The sequence below is a fragment of the Pan paniscus genome, chromosome 7, assembly GCF_029289425.2.
Source record: "Pan paniscus chromosome 7, NHGRI_mPanPan1-v2.0_pri, whole genome shotgun sequence".
Taxonomy (NCBI): Eukaryota; Metazoa; Chordata; class Mammalia; order Primates; family Hominidae; genus Pan; species Pan paniscus.
Genome location: NC_073256.2, coordinates 153010474 through 153029086, shown reverse-complemented (window position 1 = coordinate 153029086; position 18613 = coordinate 153010474). Strand labels below are relative to the sequence as shown.

The 18613-nt window shown below is 39.3% G+C and overlaps 1 protein-coding gene and 1 pseudogene across 7 annotated transcripts in view; one reads left to right on the top strand and one right to left on the bottom strand.

The window, feature by feature from the left end:
* The window catches only part of KHDRBS3 (KH RNA binding domain containing, signal transduction associated 3), a 199504-nt gene that overhangs the window by 18584 nt on the left and 162307 nt on the right, over nt 1-18613 (bottom strand). The gene's annotated exons all lie outside the window — the stretch shown is intronic.
* On the top strand, nt 11829-13866 carry LOC100984873 (microtubule-associated protein RP/EB family member 1-like; annotated as a pseudogene).

The following is an 18613-nucleotide window of genomic DNA, read 5'->3' as shown; positions in this document are numbered from 1 at the left end:
CTCAGAACCACTGAGTTGGAGGCAGAGCAGACCAGCCTTGCTGTTTCAGAGACAGTTCTTCAATCAGTTATGAGAACACCCTGAGCTTCTTTCTATCCTTTATAGCCATTGATGTGGGGGTTAAATCTTCCCTAAGCCACTCTACCATTGTAGCACCCTTCTCTTGAATGGGGTTTTGTGTGGTTTTTTTTTTTTTCAGAGGTTTGGTTTCATCTACTTCCTCTTTCTCAGGAATCTTTCAAAACTTGTTTCTGTCACTTCATGGGATTTTAAAAAGGAGGGGTGGGTGGACCAGATATAGGCTCTTAGTCCATCTTCTTGATTCAATCTACAGTTTCTTAAAAGTCCTTTTCAGTTTACAATGCACTTAGATAATCTTTTAATTCTCAAAATATATTATTTGAGGTAGACATATTATTTAATTTTACAGGTAAGAAAACTGAGACAGAAGACAGGAATGACACCTCATTCATATTTGTTCTGGACAGTGCTGACATCTAGCATGTAGCAGCATTCCAACAGATACACGAATGGCTCATACAAACACTGGGACTGAAAACTTTGTCCACGTCTCAATAACTCGCCTGTAATAATAATGTTTTGTTGCCATGTCTGTGACAGTGTGGGGGGGCGGGTGGGCGAAGGGGTAGTAAATTCCTTTAGAAGTCACATTACTAAGTTCTGTACTATTTAAATTTAATGCAAAAATTTTTCTTGATTATTTTGCCCCATTCCTTTAAGGAAAATCTTATCTGTAATCGTCATGATAAAATTTAAGACTTCAGCTAACACCTACTAACTGCTTATTATGTGATAGGAAAAATGTAAAGAGTCATGCATAATCCAGGTAATTGCTCTAGACTGACCTAGTTTTGTATTTCCTTTCTATTTAGAAGGAGCCTTTAATTGTTACAATAACCGTTAGGAATTTTTATAAATGAAGCAAAATAAATGAAATGTAATATTTAAAATAAACTTTGGGACTACTCTTGTTTTCACATTATCATACATAACTGAAGATTTGAAATTCCTTTAAGGTAAATGACTAAAAAATTTCCAGTGTGCTTTCAATAAGAGCCTTACTTATCTAATAGTTCTTTTATAACATTTAACAATATTTCCCCAGGAGGGTATTGAATAATATGCTCCAGAATTAGGTTATGCAAGTTGGGTGGAAAAAGAGTTACAGCCAAAGTCCAGTCACCTGACCACAACTTTGCTGAATTTTGGCTTTTCCTTGGTCCTTGTTCACTAGTGCTCCTACTAGGGCAATGCCACTGCTACAACTACTGTCATCTAATCTGGAAAAAGAGATGGCACTAACTTCATTCTCGTCTTGTTTTGTTAAATGTGTTCAGAGTAAATACGTTACGGTTAGCCTGTCCCTCTTCCCCTGAGAATTCCGAGGCTACATGGGGCCAGTTCTGATGAGTAAGGCAGAAGCTCAGCATCTCTTTGTGGGTGTCCCTGGCATGCACAGACTGCTGTCCATGTGATCGCAGGCAATGATGATATTTCTGCCCTCAAGGGCCTTACAATGTGAGGACGATTCAGTTGATGGGAAGGCTGCATGAGGTGTCAAATGTTTCAGACAGCTTGCTTTATTCTTCTCTTGCTGCTGGATCCATCACGAGCCCACCTCTCCCACAGTGTTACTGCATCTTAGTTTTCAAAACAGCCTAGGGTAGTGGTTTCTAAAGTGTGACCCACGAACTCTTTCAGGGTTTCATCAAGTCAAAGTGTTTTCAGAATAACACTAAGATGTTATGTGTCTTTCTCACTATACTGACCTTTTATGTGGTGGGTAAAATTGTTGGTGGTTGACCAAAAGTCAAGGCAGTGGCACGAAGCTGCATGAGAATTCTTTTTCTTTTCTTTAAGGCATTTTCACTTAACAATGTCCTTGATGAAGTAAACATTTACTAATTTTATTAAATCTCAACTATTAAAGACACTCTTAACTTCTGTATGATGACGGGAAAAGTGCTCTTGAAAGCAATTCTGGGGCACACTGAAGTACAAGGGTGATCTCAAGGAAAAGCACCTGGGGCCATTTCTTACATTGTGAGGCCAACTAGCTGCCTTTTCCATAAACATCATTGTTACGTGAAATAACTCACAGCAATGAACTAGGCTTACTCAGACTTGGGTATCTGGTTCACATTTTCTCAAAAATGAATAAAGTGAGCCTGTCACTTTAAGTAAAACAACTGACAGTATTTATTACCAATGACAGAATCTGAGCTTTCCAGTAAAAACTGCAATTTTGGAAAACCAATATTTGCTACTGTAAACTGATGGTCAAGTCAATACTTATCTCTGTTGAGATCAGTGGTGATAATATGACTTTTTTGATATTGCATAATGAAATGTGTTAACAGCACTTTGAAGATATGCGTAACTCAGCGAAGTGACATTTTTCAAATGATGCATGCATGATGCCAAAAAACCCAAGTATACAGCAGACCAAGGTATTTTAATGTAACAGAGTATGAAAAGGTTACTGGTATGGTTTTAGAGTCTACGTTACAACTAATCTTTAAGAAACTACTACCTGCCAGGCTGGGTGCAGTGGCTCACGCCTGTAATCCCAGCACTTTGGGAGACCGAGGTAGGTGGATCATCTGAGGTTGGGAGCTGGAGACCAGCCTGGCTAATGTGGTGAACCCCCTTCTCTACTAAAAATACAAAATTAGCCAGGCATGGTGGCGCATGCCTATAATCCCAGCTACTCGGGAGGCTGAGGCAGGAGAATCGCTTGAACCCAGGAGGCAGAGGTTGCGGTGAGCCAAGATCGCGCCACTACACTCCAGGCTGGGCAATGAGCAAGATTCCGTCTCAAAGAAGAATATTGTCTATTATTTGAAAGGGCTGCTTTCCCCTTTCCAGTGACACATCTGTTGTTCCAACTACTTCAATCAAAACAACATATCACATCAGAAGGAATGCAAAAGCATAAATGAGAATCCACAATTTTTACCATTTTTTAAGAAAATAGAGATTTTTCATAAAAATAGATTACAAGCAATGGGTTGACTGTTACATTTAATGATTGATAAAATTTTTAAATGTTTCTGTTTTAGTTTCTAATATGATAAATATTAATATATATAAACCACATACATTAAAGCATGTTGTGGCTCTCAGCAATTTTTTTCCCCACACCACACCAATGTACTTCACTAGTTTTTAAGAGTATGAAGTATACAGGGATTGTGAGATCAAAAACTTTCAGAACCACTGGCCTAGGACACATGGCTTCAGTAAATTTTAGGAGGCCGGCAGAGTGAGCATTACGCTTGCCTGAAGAATGATTCTTTTATCTGGAAAACTGTCTCCTTGTCCAGCAGTGATGAGGGAGGAAGTATTCACTAACTAGTTAGCCAGAGGACAGAGCCCGATGTCACAACTGCTTAGTCTCAGATCTCACATAACACCATGACTACAAAGCTTGGTCTTCTGGGGCAGACAGCAAAAAGTCAGAGAAACTAGCATGTCAAATAAGCAATGCAAATATAGAGATTACCCTCAAATCCTTACAAACAGTTTTAACATGGGAATAGCTTCAGTTCCCTAACTGGCATGTTTTATCTACTAGTGCCAAGAATATAAGAAAAGAGAAACAAACTTAAGTTTCAAATAAATAATTTTCTTTAGGAATTAAAAATCACATTCATTTGACAATAATTGAAATATTTACATAATTTTCCATTGAAAACGCCAAACCAAATTTATAGTTTAATCAGAGAATCCCCCTCTAAGAGAAAGATTCAGCAATCCTATCAGCTTACAAAAATTGAAGGTCTGGCTTTCTAAATTATAGAGCTTTCAGAGTTGATATTGTGAACCTGACTGTTAGACATTTCACTGCTCAGGAGAACATCCATCACAGTGCTGACAGGGGAGGGAAAACAAGGGCAAACTTAAAAAATAATTTCACCATGTTTCTCAAGCTATAAAATGTGATTTGGGAAAAACAGTGGGAAGTAGGACTTAAAATAATTTGAGGAATCATTCCTGCTCCCCATTTAATTAAGAGTTAACAAAAATCCCAGTTTACAACAGAATCCTATTTTAAGAAATGGGTTGATATCAAGTGTATACACATGTAACTGAGTCAGCAACTGACAGGGGTTGAGGGGAGGGAGGAATGACTGGGTAGAGCACAGAGGATGTTCAGGGCAGTGAAAGTACTCTGGGTGATACTCTCATGGTGGACACATGACATTATACATTTGTGCAAACCCAGAGAATCTACAACACCAAGAGTGAACTCTAATGTCAACTAAGGGCTTTGAGTGATGATCATGTGTCAATGTAGGTTCACTGATTGTAACAAACACACCACTCTGGTGGCAGATGTGGATAATGGGGAGGCTGTGCATGTGTAGAGGCAGGGTGCCTGTGGGAAATCTGTGCCTTCCTCTCAATGTTGCTGTGAATCTAGGACTGTGGCAAAAATAAAATCTTTAAAAAAGTCATAACTGAAAATTTATCTCCCAGGGACAAAACAGAATTTTAAAATGATAGCTGAGAAAACAGATCCTTTCCTCTTATAAATTAGTAATTAAAAAAAGAAACTGGTTTTATTTAAATACTTAACAGTCCCTATATTTCATAAGACAGAGACTATTAAAATCTGAACCTTATTGTGGCATTAACATGAGCTTATATTTCTATAAATTCTATGAGGAAAGCAGACTCACCTGATTTATTAAGTCTTGCCATTGCTCTAGAAGAAAGTTATCCATTTTACCCTTGCATTTATATGCAAACTGGGGTGCACAGCAGTGAAGCCTTGTTGTTAATTATCTCTGCATCACCCAGTGGGAGGTGAGGGCATGAACACCGCACTGTGCAGGAGAGAGAGCTCCTGCTCTAGTGAGACCAGGCTGAGTCCTGGCTCTGCCACTTACCAACTTCAGCAGTGGCCATGCACAAAATCAAATAATATGAGACAATCATATCATGCATGCATTCATTCATGCATGGATTCAAGTTATTTAAAACATATTTAATAAACAACACAAATTCACTACTTTCATGGAGCTGTCTTTAATGGGAAAGACAGACAATAAACTATATATATGTATAAATAATACGTCGCATGATCAGATGTGCTACTGAGAGTAAGAAGAGCAGCTAAGAGATTGGAAGAACTGAACTAAGATTGTTATTTTATAGTTTAGTCAGAGAACTCTCTCTAATAAGGTATCATCTGAGCTGAGATTTGAAGGAATTGGAGGAGATATGCAGATATTATCTGGGGGCACAGTACTGTGGGGAGAGGGACCATCAAATGTCAAGTTCTTCAGGGGACACATTCTTGGTACAGCTGAAGGCTAGAAAGGAAGGCAGTGCAATTGGAGCAGAGAGGACAAGGGAGAGGGCCACAGAATCAGTAAGAAGGCAGGTGGACCATGCAGGGTCATGCAGGCCACTGAGAGGCTTTCATTTCTTATGTGTGTGTTTTTAAAATCTCGGTTGAGTGAAATGGGAAATTTTTCTTGGTTCCAAGAAAAAAACAGAATTATCATTTATAGAGAAAGGGAAGAGGATAGCAGCAACAGCTTTCAGGGCAGGGAGAGTTCCGGAGTTTGATTTGGGACACGTTAGGTTTGAGAGACCCTCCTCTGGAGAGGAGGCTGCTGGAAAGAGAATCTAGGGGTCAGGAGACAGGTCTGACCTGCAGACATAAATCTGGGAGTCATCATCATTGCTCTTGGTCGTTAAAACCTGAGACAGTGAGACCACTGAGAAGAGAGCAAATGGAGAAGAGGTCAAAGGAGTGAGCCCCCTTGACTCCAGAATGCAGAGGGCAAGAAGAGGAGGGTCTAGCAAGAGATGGAGAACACCCAGCCAGAGAGAGAGGAGCCCAGAGGCTCTGAGATGGTGAGGGCCTAAGGCTCTTCAGAAGGAACGACGGATTCCCTCATCAAGTGTGGCAAAGGTGCTCAGAGGAGGTCACTGAGGACCTGAACAGTGTTGTTTCAGTAGCAGCGTGGGGACCAAAAGATCAAGTTCAAGAGAAAGTAGAAGAAGATCAAGTGAAGACAGCGAGTTGAGACAACTTTTGCACACTTTGGCTTTGGGTTTTGTAGAGGAAGTGTGTGCGCATGTGTATATATAAACAGTCAAGCACTGCATAATGATGTTTCAGTCAATGCCAGACCATATATACCAGGGCAGTCCCTTCAACTTATAATGGAGCTGAAATATTTCTATCACTGTAGCCGTGGTAGCATCATAGCGCAATGCATTACTTGTGTTGGTGACACTGGTGTAAATAAATCTATTGTGCTGCCGGTCATATAAAAGTCTAGCACATACAATTATGTACGGTACATCATACTAGAAAATAAAATTAAAGGACTATGCCAGTGGTTGTGTATTTACCATATTATACTTTTTACCATTACTTTAGAGTATATTCCTTCTACTTATTAAAAAGGAAAACGTATCTGGTTACCTCCTAAAGGACCTGCCCGAAGCTGTTTTAGCTGTGTTTACTTGATCTGTAAAACAGCTTTAGGCAGGTCCTTCAGCAGGTAACCAGAAGAAGGTACTCTTATCCTAGGAGATGACAGCTTCATGCATGTTACTGTCCCTAAAGATCTTCCAGAGGCACAAGATGTGGAGGTAGAAGACAAGGATGTAGATGATCCTGACACTATGTAGTGTGTGTCTGTCTTAGTTTTTAACAGAAACGTTTAAAAAGTTAAAAAAAAAACCAAAACATTAGTTTAAAAACAGAAAAAGCTTATGAAATAAGGACACATTTTTGTATAGTTGTACAATATGTTTGTGTTTTAAGCTAAGTGTTATTATGAAAGAGTCAAAAAGTTAAAAAACTAAAGTTTATAAAGTAAAAAAGTTATAGTAAGCTGTTAATTTATTATTGAAGAAAAATCCTTTTTTTTTTTTTTTCCGAGACGGAGTCTCGCTCTGTTGCCCAGGCTGGAGTGCAGTGTCGCGATCTCAGCTAACTACAACCTCCACCTCCCCGGTTCAAGCAATTCCCCTGCCTCAGCCTCCTGAGTAGTTGGGATTACAGGTGCACATCATCACACCTGGCTAATTTTTTTGTATTTTTAGTAGAGATGGGGTTTCACCATGTTGGCCAGACTGGTCTCGAACTCCTGACCTCAGGCAATCCACCTGCCTTGGCCTCCCAAAGCGCTGGGATTACAGGCGTGAGCCACCGCGCCCAGCCGAAAAACACTTTTTAATATGTGCAGTGTAGCCTATGCATACAATGTCTATGAAGTCTACAATAGTGCATAGTAACGTCCCAGGCCTTCATAGTCACTCACCACCCACTCACTGACTCACCCACAGTAACTTCCAGTCCTTCAAGCTCCATTCATGGTAAGTGCCTTATACAGGTGTACCATCTTTTTTTACACCATATTTTTACTGTATCTTTTCTATGTTTAGATACGTTTAGATACACAGATACTGACCACCGTTACCATTGCCCACAGTATTCAGTGCAATGACATGCTGTCCAGGTCTGTAGCCTAGAAGCATGAGGCTGTATCATCTAGCCTAGGTGTGCATTAGGCTATCCCATCTAGGTTTGAGTAAGTCACTCTATGATGTTCCCCTAATGATGAAATTACCTAAGGATGCATTTCTCAGAATGTATCCCAATTGTTAAGCAACACATCTGTATATACATACATACATACATACATACATACATACATACATACATTAAACTTTATAACTCATTGTGGGTAGATATTACCCCATTTCACAAAACAGAAAAAAAAAGTAGGTTTGGTAAATTAAGAAACTTATTTAAAATCACATAGCTGGTTAAGTGGTGAAGCCAGGATTAGAACAAAGGTCTGTGTAACTACAACAATGCTCTTCTTAATTTCTCTGAGACCAAGGTTTTATGTTATCAAAATTAGCAATATTAGACTACCCAGATACTCCCCAGGGAGTCAGTCTGCTGAAACCCAGACCACCACAGGAATTCCAGACCCAAGGGCTCCTTCCTCAGGAAAGCACAGGCATTGATGCTCCATCAAGCTCAGGTGGGACTCCATAGGCAATTACTTGTTCCAGGTTCTCTTCCAGGAGGTTTTCTAGCCTTGGTACCAGACATTCCTTACTCCCTCTCTGCCCCAGATCATGTCGCTGTAAATGCTGGTGGCTTGTCTTTCATCTCTTCACTCCCACCATAAACCATCTCCTGACAGGGTCCAGCAGCAGAATGTTTCCCCTCGGGAGGTGTTTCTGCCCATTGTCTCGGCTTTTTCCATAATCTTCCAGAAGTTACTATATGGGTGGAGTCTGCTGCCATGAAACAGTCAGAAGCCTGACAGGAGTTACTGAATTTACTGGGGTTGGAGCATTTGCTCTCCTATCAGGTGAAGTATTCAAGCTCAGACATAGAACATGGGTTCTAACAGTCCTACAGTATTCTAGATGTCCCGATCAATAACTTCAGTATTTCTTTGCACCTCAATCCAATGCCTCTCCATCTCACATTCTAGGTATTTCACTGGCTGCTATAGGATCAACTACGATTGTATGTGAAAGCATTTTATGAACAAAGTCCATTATTGTTATGGAGACCTAGCATGCAGTAATGACTAAGAGCCCAGAGTTTGGATTAAAGGCTCTCTGAGTTTTGAATCCTCTTCTTCCACTTAGAAGCAGGGTAAGCTCGGGCAGGCAGTTAAATCTTTTAAGTTCCAGTTTCTAGAAGTGTTTCAGACATAAAAGGTGCTCAATAAAGACACTGATAGAAGGAATGAATGAATGAAGAAATCTGGCTTATACTTTCTGCTCAATAAGTGTCTGCTACAGCTGTCTTACAGCCAGGCTGATAATGAATGAGTAATAATTAAATGAGTTCACCTACACAAAACACTAGTCACTGGCCTGCCATTTAGTCAGTACAAAATAAATGGTGACTATTATCCTTAACCCTATTGTAACTAAGTTTGCAAAACCTCAGATACAACAATCACTTTGTCAAATAAAAGGATTTCAAATGCTAACACAGGTTTGCCAGAGAATTGGAGACACAAACTTTTGTCTTTTACAGCTGGTCCCTTCCCTTTTCTACTATGAAATACTTCTAAACTTTATCTCCACTACAAAGTGCAGGAACTTACTGGTACTTGGCTGAATCAAAGGGAAGAAATCGATCTTCAGAGGTCATGTGGCCCAACTACTGGCCTTCAGGCTAAACTGTCTTAATCATCTGAGAGAAATGATTATCTCTCCACTTTCAAAGACTTCTAGGGATGAAACCTGAATAACCTGTCACAGTAATACCCTCGAACAGGTCTGCCAGAAAGTTCTTGCTTTGTGTTTAACCTTAATCTCTCATGAGACACTCAGAATCCTTTTTCTCTTATTTTATTCTCCACAAAGCTTGAGTACAACCTTCTGTGTAAGAAAACTCAGGAAGACAGATTACTCAGAGGAAGCAATAAGGAAGCATGTGCCCTGGAAGTTTCTGGCAAGACTGATATAGAAATGACCCTATTGCAACTACTACTATCTGATGCTAGATGATGGGCATGTGGAGACAATGAGTTCACAGTCACATGAGACACAAAGACATGCAAATAAAATTTAATATCACACTAATAATAGATATCACTTATCAAATACCTATTATAAGCCATGTATTCTATGTAATTTATCTTTCATCTTTAAAATAAAGTTGCAATAAAGCTCTTATGTCTATTTCATAAATTTAGGTTTAAAAACAACATTTTTCTGCCATTTAAGAAAACAAGCTCTCACCACTTCTACTGTGTTTTGTGGAATAATCTTAGTATGAAATTAGGAGGTTCAGAGACCATCTTTTTCATTCGACATCTGTTCAGCAGATATTTACAGAGCACCCACTATATGCTGGGCCTTGGAATGCAGCAGCAAACAAGATTTGGTCTTTGTGATAAACCATGTTGAGTCTAGTGTACAAGTGAGACAAGTGTCAACCGGGGAATGGAACACGATGATACCGAGAAACCCAGAGTTCTGTAGGAACTCAGAGGTGGGATACCTGAACCAGTTTTGGGGGACATGAGAAGATTCCTGAAAAAAGAAATGCTTCAATTGACAACAGAAAAGCCAGACAAAGATGAAGAAAAAAATCATTCTAAGCAGAACAACAGCATTCATTCTGGCTTAGTAATAAGAAAGCAGCTAATCAGAGGCATAAAGTTTAGACATTGTCTAAGTCACATGGCTAGAATACATGGAATCAGAATAGAAGTCTAGTTACTCCGAATGCCAAGTGTAGATTTTTTCAACACCACCTGTTTTTCACTACCATCTAATTTAACTGTCAATCACTACATTCTCAGAATAATAAGAGATATGTTTGGGTACTCTAAAAAAAAGCCATGTAATTCAGAATCAAAAGGAGATGGCTAGAGGTAAGATAACTGATAAGCAACATCTAAGAGAAAAAGCCAGAGAAACTTCTGGGGTGCTGGAAATGTTCTCCTCATGGTTATGTGGGTGTATACATATGTTAACTTTCACTGAACTATTTTTTTTCAGATAAATAAAAATTTATGCTCTTTGCTGTATGTACATTATATCTCAGTAAAAGGAAAAAATCTAAAAGAAAAATCCCTAATTTGTATGTTAAAAGGTAAGAACCAATAGGCATTTGTTGCTGCCTGTTTAACATGCATCTTCACCTTCTTTCTTACCAACAGATCCCTTATAAGGCTGGGGATTGGGTGCTAGTGATAATGTATCAATCCTTTTGCAGATGAAGTAGCCAATGAGATAGAAGCAAAATTTATGGAGTGAAGCTTCCAGGAAATTTCCTAACAGAAGGCCAACTCACCTAGGAGGCATGGCTTTCCACTCTTCCCCCTTCTTCCTGCCTGAACCTCAACTTGGCAGCTGGAAGTATAATAGCCACTGTGAATGAGAAGAGCCTTGGGATAGAAGCCAGGGTGAAGGAGTGCGGAAGAGAAGGGCAGAAGCAGTCTGGATTCTTAGTAACTATAGAAAGCTGTCACGTCAGCTTGGAGCTGATTACATCCTTGCATGAGAGAAAACTAAAACATCTAATTTGATTGAATTTATGATTAATTCAGAGTTTAACCCGTCCCTAAAAGCCACAGCAATGCATTCGGAAATAAGGCGTGTGAGTATCCCTGTATTTTTCTGATATAGAGATAGCTAACCTTATTTTCTTATTTTAACAGAAAACGGCAATGTCCTGCTACTCCTTCCTACTACAAAGTTGCTTAAAAGGTTGCAGATGGTTCTACATAATTGAAAAAAAATTATTAATTTTTATTAGATTCCAAGAAAAAGGAGACAAGGAGAATCATGTTTTCCTTATGAGAACTGCCTCAGTTCCCACTGTGCCTCTTTACTCCTCCAACACACCCAAGTCCACCATGCCAGGAAGCCTCAGCAATGGCCGGGCGTGCAGCTCACAGAGGACATGCTGATGTCCATGTGCGAGGTCTGTGCAATGCCATATTTACTTTTATAGGCTCAGGTTTTCATTTTTAAGCAGGTTTCTCCATCTTACTGTAATAATTTTAGAAGCTGGCATAGAATAGTTAAAAATCAGGCTTTGAAGCCAAACAAATATCAGAAATTAGACTTTAGGATTTATTCTCTGTCAGCTTAAAGTTAATTCAATTTCTCATCTGTAAAAGTTTAAAAAAAAATCTTTCATAGGACTGTTGTAAAGTTTAAATGAAATAATGTGTTATATACATATATGAAGGACAGCCGTTAATGATATTAAAGCAGAAGTCCTTTTTAAATGAGTCCTTATTTTTGTTGTCATACAATCTATTCAGCAAACATTCATTCTTGCCTAAAAAGTAAGGAACTGGAACCGGAGCTGGGTGCGGGCAGTGGACACGGTTCCGCCAAGAGCCGAAGATGGCAGTGAACGTATACTCAACGTCAGTGACCAGTGATAATCTAAGTCGACATGACATGCTGGCCTGGATCAATTAGTCTCTGCAGTTGAACGTGACAAAGATCGAACAGCTGTGCTCAGGGGCTGCCTAGTGTCAGTTTATGGACATGCTGTTCCCTGGCTTCACCGCCTTGAAGAAAGTGAAATTCTAAGCTAAGCTAGAACACGGATGCATCCAGAACTTCAAAATACTACCAGTAGGTTTTAAGAGGATGGGTGTTGACAAAATAATTCCTGTGGACAAATTAGTAAAAGGAAAGTTTCAGGAAAATTTTGAATTTGTTCAGTGGTTCAAGAAGTTTTTTGATGGAAATTATGATGGAAAAGACTGACCCTGTGGCTGCCAGACAAGGTCAAGAAACTGCAGTGGCTCCCTCTCTCGTTGCTCCAGCTCTGAATACACCCAAGAAACCTCTCAGTTCTAGCAGTGCAGCTCCCCTGAGGCCCATCTCAACACAGAGAACTGCTGTGGCTCCTAAGGCTGCCCTGGCGTGGTGTGAAAGAACCCTGGTGTGCGCAATGGGGACGACGAGGCAGCTGAGTTGATGCAGCACTCAATGTATTGAAACTTACTGTTGAAGACTTGGAGAAAGAGAGGGATTTCTACTTCGGAAAGCTATAGAACATTGAATTGATTTGCCAGGAGAACGAGGGGGAAAACGACCCTGTATTGCAGAGGATTGTAGACATTCTGTATGCCACAGATGAAGGCTTTGTGACATCTGATGAAGGAGGCCCACAGGAGGAGCAAGAAGAGTATTAACAGCCTGGACCAGCAGAGCAACATCTGAATTCTTCACCCCAAATCATGTGCTTAACTGTAAAATACTCCCTTTTATTATCCTTAGAGGACTCACTGGTTTCTTTTCATAAGCAAAAAGTGCCTCTTGTTAAAGTGCATTTTGCAGACGTTTCACTCCTTTTCCAATAAGTTTGAGTCAGGAGCTTTTACCTTGTAGCAGAGCAGTATTAACATCTAGTTGGTTCACCTAGGAAACAAAGAGGCTGACCGTGGGGCTCACCATGCAGATGCGGGTCACACTGAGTGCTGGAGAAGGTGTTATATAATATGCTGACGTGGCGACCTCAGTGGAGAAATGTAAAGACTGAATTGAATTTTAAGCTAATGTGAAATCAGAGAATGTTGTAATAAATAAATGCCTTAAGAATATTTAAAATATGCTTCCATATTTCAAAATATAAAATGTAACATGACAGGAGATACTGTGTTTGACATTGTGTTGGGGAAGGAAGGGCCAGACCTTGAAACCTTTGGAAACTTCTGTCTTACAGGGCTGCTTGAAGCCTCATAGGCCTAGACTTTGGTCTAAAAAGTTGCCCTATGAAGCCATTTGGTGTCACTGGCCAACTGCATCCGTGCTAAAAAGCAAGCGGCATCATTGCCTGGATATAACAGAGGATGTGTTTTAGCCTTGAGATGTTCGAGTTGAAGAGCTCGGTTTTCATTAAGCATTTCTATTTTTCCAGTTATCCCCAAAATTTCTATGTATTATGTTTTTGAGGAAGTGAGGTGTGCCCAGATTTTTAATCTAACAACTACTTTTGGGGACTTGCCCACATCTCTGGGATTTGAATGGGGATTGTATCCCATTTTACTGTCTTTTAGGTTTACATTTACCATGTTTCTCTTCTCTGCTCCCTTTGCCCACTGGGGACTCCTCTTTGGCTCCTTGAAGTTTGCTGCTTAGAGCTGGAAGTAAAGCAGGCAGGTGACCATGCTGCAATTCTTTCTGGATCTCTGGCAAAGGGAGTGGTCAGTGAAAGCCATTGTTGCCTTGGGATCTGCAAGGCTGGGGTATTTTCGGTATCTGCTGTCCACTGTAATCTGAATACTTTGCCAGTACACTAGTTTCTTTGGAGATAAAATGCATTAGTGTGTGGCTAAATGTTAACTTTCTTTTGCAGAAAATATAGTACCATGTCTAAAAATTAATATTTAAAATATTTCATTCCTTAACTCTCCCTCATTTGCAGGACTCTGCAAAATGTGTCTCACTCACTACTGAGATTGTTCAGCCCCTGATGTATTTGCATTGATTTATTTCTGGTGGTAGCTTGTCCTAAAATGTGTGTAGAAAGCAAGTATTTTATGATAAAATTGTTGTGTAGTGCATGCTGTGTGGAATTCAGAGGAAAACCCAGATTCAGTGATTAACAATGCCAAAAAATGTGAGTAACTAGCCATTGTTCAAATGACAGTGGTGCTATTTCTCTTTTGTGGCCTTTTAGACTTTTGTTGCCCTAAAATTCCATTTTATTGGGAACCCATTTTCCACCTGGTCTTTCTTGACAGGGTTTTTTTCTACTTTAAACAGTTTCTAAATAAAATTCTGTATTTCAAGAGAGAAAAAAAAAAAAAAAGTAAGGAAGTTAGCTTTGGTGACACAACCCTAAAAAAATACCAACAACAGTTTCCTTTTGTTTGCTTAGTACTCTGCAACTTCATAATTTTATTTAACTTTCAGGAAGGTGAACATTAATTTGCCTACTCACTTTATTAGTTAAGCGTAAGGTTTCATAAGGCTTACTGTGCGGCTCGCTCAAGGTAACACATTACATGACAGTCAGGATTCAAATTCAGACATGTCTTTTGACTCAAGCTTCAGTATTTTTACTGTAGCTTGTTAATTTCAAACATCAATTAATTTCTCAGAAACGCTAACAAGAAAACTAAGATTTCTTATGAAGACACACAAGGGAACAGATCCTTATCGCTTTTTTTTTTTCTGGCAAAGGATGACTTACAAAATACTATCAATTACAGATACTGTCACTAGACATCACGAGTAATTTTAATGACAATTCTTTGCATGAAGTATTGAAACTACATATTAGAATTTCATGGAACCTAACATTGAAAAACCAGGTTGAAATACTGGGGACATGTAATAAGGAGAACTGTTAGCACAGACTGAGGTTCCGGGGAAGGTCTGGAGAGTAGAAAAGGGGTCAGAGATTGGTTACCAAGTGGCAGGAAGGCTGGGAAGGCTGCCGCAAATGAAATATGTGCTTAGAAGTTCAAAAAATATACAACTTTGGGGAAAGACCAAGATCAAGGTTGGGTTCCTTAAGCCTATTTTTTTGTATTTCTGTTTTTGATTTCTCAAGTCCAACTACACTGGGTGTCAAGGCATGGAATCTTTTGGGATTGGATTACTTGGCTCTTCCGATACCATTAGAAATGGTCCATCAACATATTATGAGCCAGGTTATAGTATTTCTCTGGATCATTTGTGAATTTTGCATTTGTTTTTACAGCCAATCCTTCCATCTGGTATACTAACATATCTTTTTGAGGAGATTTCTGATAAACACATTTGATATTTAGATTTCAAAGCCATATCTATTACTCTTTAGGAAAACACTGATTGTGAGCTGCAATATTTACACATGTGAAATAATTATACCTTTTGATTTTTTATGGGATTGTCAGCATCTTCCTTTGACACAATGTTAGGGCAGCAAATGGTTTTTAGTGTTTCTGGGGAATCTGGTGGCACACTAACTTACATCAATCTGCATATCAAATTATACAGGCTCACTCTTCAAATATGCAGCATTAAAAGAACTTAAACTACGACACTTATAGTATTGTATTTTAATCAGATAAGAAATTGTGATAAGAATACCTATTTTGTTTTAACATTACTGATGTAAAGTAAAATTCTACCTCTCCACATTTATTCAATAAATATTTATTGAGCACTATGTATGTTCTAGCACTGTGGTAGGCACTGGGGGAGGGGACAGTGAATAGATTGAAAAAAGAAGACAGACATTGATCAAATAATCACTTCAATATAAAATTGCAGTTATGATGGAAAACTGCTGGGTATTATGAGAGCATGTAATTATACGGAAAATATCACGTGGGCTGCAGTAGGGAGACATGATAGCTCAGGAGTGGAGTGGAGGCGGGGCAAGCAACAGCCAGGCTCCGGGTGCTCCACAAGCAAGGTGACATTCACTTGGACCAGTGTGGGGGTTACGGGCATGGGGAGCACCTTCATTGATAAAAACAAAAACAAAAACAAAATCTGTGGAACTCCTGAGCCTGGTATGAAGGTCCATCACAAAATGTTCTCTATGGATCTTTCTATAGACACTTAGTGCACCTTCCTTCCTAGGCACCGTAGGCTGCAGCCTCACTGAAAAACTGGTCACTACCAATGCACACCAAGTCAATCTCTTCATAGGACCACTGCACGTTTTTTTTTTTTTTTGTGCTCTTCTGCACAAAAACTTCCTTCTGGTTTGCCTGGTAGAATGGTCATCTATTACTGACAACAGTTTAGAATCTACCCACTAAACAACAACTCACTATCTCAGGTGCTTAAGAAGTGTTGATGAACAAAACAGGATGAAGATTCCTGCCCCTGCAGAGCTTACATTCTAATAGTGACAGTTTTAAGTATGTTGGGCACTTATATTCTAATAGAAAACATCAAATTTCCCTTTGGAATAAGGTATTTTTGAACAATTTGGCTCACTGAAGGTTTCAATAGTTGTTTGCAGAATGAATGTATGGAAGACATTACAGAAAGGCCAACAATTTATTTTTGGGGGAAACAAGTATTTCCTTGGCAACTATCTGGTAGGCACCGTGCAAAGTGCTTTACACATATTATCTAATTTATATAGTACTTATTACTCAAGAAGAATAGTTCTCAACCTTTGGCTGCTTATCAGAATTATCTGTAGAGTTTAAAGAATTTATAGTAGCTGCTCTACACCAAGACTCAGATTAAAAAATAACAGGTGATTTTCTTGGCACCCCCCCCATCCTCCCCCCACTTTTTTTTTAAGGCTGCACAGGTGATTCTTCCACGTAGCCAGAGTTGAAGACTACATCAATTTTCACATTAGACTTACAACGGTACAAGATTTCTTACTGGGTTTCTAATAAAGAAATGTTTAAAACAGATGCAAACTTACACGTTATCAATTCAACTGAAGAACACACATAGATCACCTTTCTGATCAGTACTGCATTAGGTGTTGGTGATATAAACATGAGTACAAAAGGGTCCCTGCTGCTGCGGGACTCTATAAAAAGGAGATGGATTCTCAACAGTCCAGCAGGTTCCGCTGGAGGACAGAGCAAGCACAGAGCATTGCGGAAACACAGAAGCCTTAGTACTTATAGGACATGGAAGAATGGGATGTGAGGTGAGGAGAATCACCGAGGGTTGTTGGATGGTGTAACTACTCATCCAAGAAACTGGTAGCTCTGTTGCAAGCAATCTGGCAAAGACTAAAATACAAAGAAAGGCAAATTGTCCTGTTTGCACCATTTTAGAAAATTCTAAAAACCACAATATCTTCAAAAGGTATATTTGAGATTAACTAAGGAGCCATGAAGATTTTGATGACAATGTACTTTCACAAGTTAGACTTTACATTTTAATAGGTTATTGAGTCAAGTATAAATGAGCCATAACTGTGAAACTCAGTATCAGGTTACATTACATGAGTGAGTGACCTGAGATGAGGCAGAGAAGGAATTGGGGCCAGGTCAGGAAGGGCCTTGCTACCGGGTGTGGTAGCTCACACCTGTAATCCCAGCACTTCGGGAGGCTGAGGCTGACAGATCGCTTTGAACTCAAAAGTTCAAGACCAGCTTGGGCAACATGGCAAAACTCCGTCTCTAAAAAAAATACGAAAATTAGCTGAGTATGAACATTAAAGAGTAAAGTGACAGTGGCACCGTCTCGTGCCTGTGGTCCCAGCTACTCAGGAGGCTGAGGATGGAGAATCGCTTCAGCCAAGGGGCGGAGGTTGCAGTGAGCAGAGATCACGCCACTATATACCAGCCTGGGCGACAGATTGATACCCTGTCTCAATTAAAAAAAAAAAAAAAAGGCCTTGTTAAAGTGATGACTTCTAATAGAAGAAACAGTCTTGTATCAATTATTTAATCCACTCTGTTTAAAAATAACTTGCTAGCACTAGCAATATTGCTATATTTGGTGGGATTAGAAACTGCCAAGGCTGAATGCCACACAGCTCCCTTAAGAAATCCCCTTCGTTTTCAAATTGCCACATATGCTTTACACCCCTTTGTAACCAGTTTCCCTGACCATAAACTTCAAAGAATCCAAGGGGCAATCATTATCCTGGAGAAGCACACGCAGGGCTCCACTGGAGCTGTACTAACATATGGTATGTGTATGTATCCTGTATTGTTTTTCCAAAATTCCAAAAATTGGAATGTAAGACATATTTAGCTTCGACAGTTTTAGATAAAGAATTGTAGGACTTTAATGATAGCTATTGATAGCATTTACGATGTGTGATATGCTTTCCATATATGACATGCTTTCCATTTCGCTTAACTTTACAACAACCCCATGAGGTCAGTACTATTATTGTCATCCCCATTTTACTCTAGAGCACAGGTTAAATAACTTGCCCATGGTCACACTTTAATTTACTACATCTTTATGCAGCCTTAATTGAGACACTGTTTTAATTATATTACTTTGGCTAAGACAACATGGATAGGTTTTTTTTTTCCTTTATGTAAGATGTCTTATTGGGCTATATACCTACATGTATTTTTTATTTCCAATGTCTCTAAAATTTAGCAATGTTTAAGACTATATCCAATACTTTTGATAAACTATTTCAAAAAGGTTGCAATTGGATGAAATA